Below are 6,000 nucleotides of genomic sequence, written 5' to 3'. Positions count from 1 at the left end.
TCTATGGACCTATTTTACAAACTTATATAGGGCTACCATTAGCATATATCTGAATTAGCAAACACCCAAAGATTTCTTAACACAGATCTAACAAGAGAGAATAATTTCTACAAACTCACATATCTTATTTTCATCTTTTTCTACTTTTTACTCTTATCATCACTATCTCTATCAGAAAGATTCTCTTAACTAGACAGGAAGTATGTACATCATTTGTAAAGTTTAGAGTTTATAGTCAGCTTTGCTATACAGCACTGGGATTTAATGAGTGTTGTCCTTATAGAGTTGTGATACTTGTTGCTAGGGGATTGTAACATTCTGGGGTGGGGGGAGGTGAAGCCACACCCCAAAGTTGAGTTCTCTCAGCCTTTCCGGAACTGGCAGAGATGCACCGTGGTAGACGGTTTTTAACTAGAGGCTGTCCCTTCACCCAAATTCATAATAGCTCCCCTAAGTGCTTCAATTCAGATAAATGTTTCTATTACAGCAGTACTTTTGGTTTGCTCTACTGAAAAACTTCACTTCACGCTGAGTGAAATTACTGTATTTAGTTGCTGTAAAGCTCTTTGCCAAATACTGCACAGCTATTAGGTGATATAAAGTATTTCTCTAAAAGAGCTAGTAAAGCCAAAAGCAACCCAGCTTGGAACTCTATTTCCTCACTGTTTGCATTAACCAGTGACAAAACCTCAGAAACACTAATCGAGCCACTTTCATTCTGGTTCCTTTAAAGGAACATCATTGGAGCTGACCTTCCTTATTTCCACGCTCCTTACCAGAGGCTCCGGTAAACACCGAGCTTCATTCTCCTCTTGTGAAAAAACAAACAAACAAACATGTCCTTGACTCCATATTAAAACAGGATCGGGACCCCTCCATAATCCCGAGCAGGGATCTTTCCATTTCACTTGAGCAAAAGTCGCTTGGGTGCCACTGTGCCAAAATCTATATGCGGCAGACTGTTCATAGACATCCATATTCAAAAAGTTCAGAACAAAAAGAGCATGATTTAATGCATTATGTGGAGATTAAGGGTTAAATGTCTTCCTTTTATTTTTTGAAGTTGTATTTTAAGACTGCTATGAGCCCTTTCTACAATACCTTTTCCCTAAGGATTATAAGGAATACCTGTTTTATGTACGATTTCCCATTGGGTATAAAACTGTTGAAATGCCTTACTACTATATCCAGAACCATTATTGGTTTTAATAATTTTTTGGTATACCCATATACGAAAAACACTTCAAGCAGTGCATAATTACATGTTTTGTAGCTTCCCCAGGTTGTGCACTAGCCATTAAAAATCCTGAATAAGTGTCAATGGTCACATGTACATATCTTAATTTGCCAAATTCTACAATATGAGTAACATCCATTTGCCATAGGTGATTGGAAAGAAGACCTTGAGGGTTTATCCCTAAGTGAGGGACAGGAAAATATTTTGGACATACCCCCATATCGTTTAACTATTTAACGATCTGCTTCTTTGGTAAGATTGAATTGCTTTCTCTTAAGCTTTCGCTATTTTGATGAAGAGCATGTGACTTTTGAGCCATTTCCACTTGGGATAATGCTCAACCATTGCATTACCCCTCAGCTAAAGGACCAGGAAGATTGGAGTGAGCTCTAATATGGCCCACAAAGCATGGCAGCTTTGTTTTGTGAATAGCATCTTGAATTTGTTGAAATATTTTGACTTGATTGTTGTCAGTTCCAATATTTTCACCAAAACTGTTACTATTCAAAGGAATCAAGAACATAGATGTTCTTTCATAAAACATATCCTTCATTAGCTTACTTTGAGAAAAAGCATTTTCAGGACTTAGTATTTTAACTCCATTAGCTTTAATTCCTGATATTATCTGCTGTGATATTTAGCATTGATTTCTTATAAGGAACTTTCAGGTGAAGCAACCATTTTTAAGACAGCTTTTCTGAAGTTTCCCATCTCTAAAGCAGTCATTTTTTGAATGGATGTTTCCTTGTCTCCTTATTAGATTTGCAAAGAAATTACTCAGTGAAGGCTGTTGGTTCAAAAGGCAAAGAACTTTATTTTCCCATAAGTTTCTTCATATCTAAAACAATGTTCAGTGTATAAACTGCTTTCTCTTTCTTTCTTAAGGATTTTAAATTGGCTTGTTTGCTCTAAAAGGTAGCTTTTTGTCATCCAACTACCTTAAAAACTTTGCACAGCTATTAGGGTAAATAAGGCATTTTACCAACCGAGCCCCAAAACGTGAAGCACCTAGTTCTGTATCTCTTTCATTTTTCATTGGAACTGACATTTAAACTCTTAGACGACTTTCCTTATTCTTTTAAAAGCTGTATTTTAAGTTTACCATGAACGTATTTTCGAGCTGACAAAAGTGTTTCAGGGCAATGTCGCCATCTTTAGCAGAAAAACTACCTTTCCCAGAATGCATTTCCCTTATATCAGTCCATTAAATCATTTCCTTTATATCAGTCATTTCCCATAGTTCTTTTGGGATCTGAGAGTCAACTGGTTCTCTTTTACCAGACTTGCTTACAAATTCTTCCCGGGGAGGTTTGAACAAAGTTTTTTGCTTTTGCCACGGGAGATTTGAACAAGCATCTTACATTTTCAATTATGGGACACTGGGAGGTTTCTGGTCTCTCCTCAGATGGCTTTACCAGGTGTCTCTCCTTCATTTGACACTGGCCCTTGTGGTGGTATTGTGTTCCCCAAAATATTGTGTACTCTAATAAATTTATCTGGGGTCAGAGAACAGACAGCCACTAGATACAAAGGCTAGAAAATGGTGGCACTCACACCTTTAATCCTAGCATTCCAGAGATAGAAATCCCTCTGGATTTCTGTGAGTTCAAGGCCACATTGGAAATAGCCAAGCTTGGTGACACACGCCTTTAATCCCAGAAAGCCAGCCTTTAATCCCAGAGAGTGGTGGTAGAAAGCAGAAAGATATATAAGGCGTGAGGACCAGAAACTAGAAGATTTTGGCTGGTTGAGATTTTGGCTGGTTAAGATTTTGACTGGTTAAGCTTCAGGCTTTTGAGCAGTAATTCAGCTGAGACCCATTCCGGATGAGGACTCACAGGCTTCCAGTCTGAGGAATCAAGACCAGCTGAGGAATTGGCAAGGTGAGATAGCTGTGACTTGTTTTGTCTCTCTGATCTACCAGCATGGACCCCAATAACTGGCCTTGGGTTTGATTTTATTAATAAGAACTTTGAAGATTCATGCTACAGGCCCTGGATCAGAACCGCACCTGCCTCATTAGCCAGCACTGAGGCTGGCATTTTTCATAGCAACTTTCCTCAGGGCTTGTGTTTGCTTTAGCCAGTCAGTGAAAAAACGAGATCATGTACAACAGTTTTTCCATAGCTCTTTCAGAGAGATTTTCTCCCATTGATTTTATTCTCATTTTGCTTGTTCCTTCCCCCCCACTTCCCCCCAGATGCAGAGCTTCAGCTTTCTTTCTGTGCCTCTGTCCCTCTGCTATCTGCCTTTGGAGGTAGGGGCTTTTTTTGTCTCCCCCCCCCCCCAATCTGCCTCAAATTCTAGCAGCTTTTCACATGTCATGCATTTTCTGGGGAGGACTCTCCCTTCTGTTTCTTCAGAGTCTTTCTCCCAGACATCTCCCAGTTTGGTCTCAGTTAATCCCCTCTACCCCAGAAACAGTTTCCAACACTACTGTGGCGGCTTTCCCTGGTACTGAAGGTAGGGGCTTTTTATCTGTTTGTTTTCGGGGTCTTTGTGGTTTGCATACAGACTGAAAATCTAACAAGGGAGGTTTTTGCCATTTCTAAACACCCATTAGGACAAGTGCTTTGCCTCATCAGACCTTCACCTGGCCCATTCCCCCAGTGGGTTGTGTTTGCTTGTCTGGGTGCTCAAGGACAGAGCTTATGTCAGAGGCAATCACCCCTTAGGGTTACACTCCCTCATCTCATGGGAGTCAGTTGAAATAAAGCTTTTCTCAAAGAGATGCTTTGTCAGATAGAAAAGAAACCTTTACTCCTGGATAGTTCTGTTCTGCCCTGGCTAGGCTCTTTCCCCAGACAGCGTTCTGACTCAGCAGCACAACTGCTTCAGACACAGTTCAGCTTAACTGTTTTGCCAGAAAGGTCCTTTCTCTGATAGGAAAGCTTTTTCTCAGATTTTTTTTTCCAGTTGTGGACCTATCAACCCAGGAGTTGTAGGAAAGTGGACAACTGTGCTGTTCCCACCGGCTTTAGCTTTGTTTGTTCATTAGCAATCTTCCCCTGGGTCCTGCACCTTCCTGCCTCAGCTCTGTGCTCCAGGAAATTTGCAAATGCAGGAACCCTACTATCCCTGAAATGCTCCCCAACTCAGAGACGCTGGACAGTCGCCTCTGGGTTTTGGGTCAGAAGAGAGGATACAATGCTAACAGTTTGCATTGCTTCAGGGGATCTTTGATTTAGGATGATTAGGAGCACCTTTTCATTCTGAAATGCTCACTCAGATACAAAACCCTTGATGCCTCAGCTCACTGTAACTGAAAAGCTTGGCCTTTTTGCCTTTCTCAGGTAAAGTTTCCTGCCCTTTTGGGCTCTCTGTAGCTCTTCACCTACACTCTCCCAAGTGTTTCCCTCAGGGCACTCTGACTCACTGTCTTACTAGGTTGAAGAGATAGAGCTTAGAAGAGGTTTTTAGGGACATGTCCCTGCCTCCCACATTGCAGGGAGGATTGTTAAAGCTTGAAAAACTTAGAGAGATTTTGCTGTCTTAAGAAGTTTGTTGTTTTCCCCTAGAGCTAATCATAGGTGGTCCCCATACTAATATCTTCAGGTGATTCTAATTTTTGCCCTTTTGAGAAAGTTAAAGGCTTTAGGTTTTAAGGTTAAGAACTTTTGAGAAAGATTAAGGGTTTTTAGAGAGATTTCCCCTCCAAATTTTCCAAGAAAAGCTTTATAGTTTAAGAGAAAGATTTTTTTCCCCAAAAGAGAAAGACCAACTTTTCCCAAAAATTCCCAACTTTAAACTTTTTGGCTTTTTACAACGCCCATTTTTGCCTCAGGGAGAAAACACTTTCTCCTGTTGCTTGAACTTTAGTATTTCAGCTGTCCCCAGGACAAAAGCTTCCATAGGAAACTTTTTCTTGCCCCATAAGCTCAGAGAAGAGCTTTTTTACTATCCGTAAAGCCCAAAGAAAGATTTTTTCCCCCAGTGTGTATTCAAAGCCCCCAAAGTTAGAAAATTGAGTTTTTCTGTCTAGTTAGTTGACTGACTTATTTTTTTCTAGATGATCTTACACTTCTAAGTTTTTCCTACACTATATTACTAACCTATACCTTATACTTATTTTTCACAGATAGAAATTGAGAAAGGGATAGAAAATAGAAAATTTTGACAGAAGAGAATTTTGCGCTGCAGCATCGGACATCCTTCCAGTCTGCTTTCCTTTACTCTCAAGGATAAAACCCCTGCCCTTCAATAATATATATATATATATATATATATATATATATATATATATATATATATATATATTCTATAACACTGGCATGCCTTTCCACTGGCAGGGCTGACTCAGTACTTTCACCAAAAACTCTGTAATAAAACTATTATTTTACTTTATCTTTGGTCCTGTTACTTTGTCTTTAGTCCCTGTTCATTTGTATTTAACGCCCCCCCCCTTTTTTTCTTTAGTCCCTGTTCATGGCACCATTCTGTGGGGCATTTACCCACCAACCCCACAGCTCCCCAGAGTTTTCTTGAGTGTGAGCAGCAGGAAATATTAGATAGAAGGATTTATTGCAGAGAATCTTACTGAGATAAAAAGATAATAAACAAAGGATAGCCTTGAGAAGCCTGTAACATTTTCCAATGGGCCCCTACTGTCTCTGCCCCAGGGTTTTTCTTATAGAGACACCAAGGGGTGGAGCAAATGACTTCTTCCCCCAGCACAACCAAGTGCAAACATCTCAGACACCTGCACTCAGGCCCATGGTCCTAATCATTCTCCATGCGGACCTGTAGGGTAAAGGCACGAGGAA

Source organism: Peromyscus maniculatus, chromosome 23 (genome assembly GCF_049852395.1).
Source record: "Peromyscus maniculatus bairdii isolate BWxNUB_F1_BW_parent chromosome 23, HU_Pman_BW_mat_3.1, whole genome shotgun sequence".
Classification (NCBI taxonomy): Eukaryota; Metazoa; Chordata; class Mammalia; order Rodentia; family Cricetidae; genus Peromyscus; species Peromyscus maniculatus.
Note: the sequence above shows the minus strand (reverse complement) of the source record.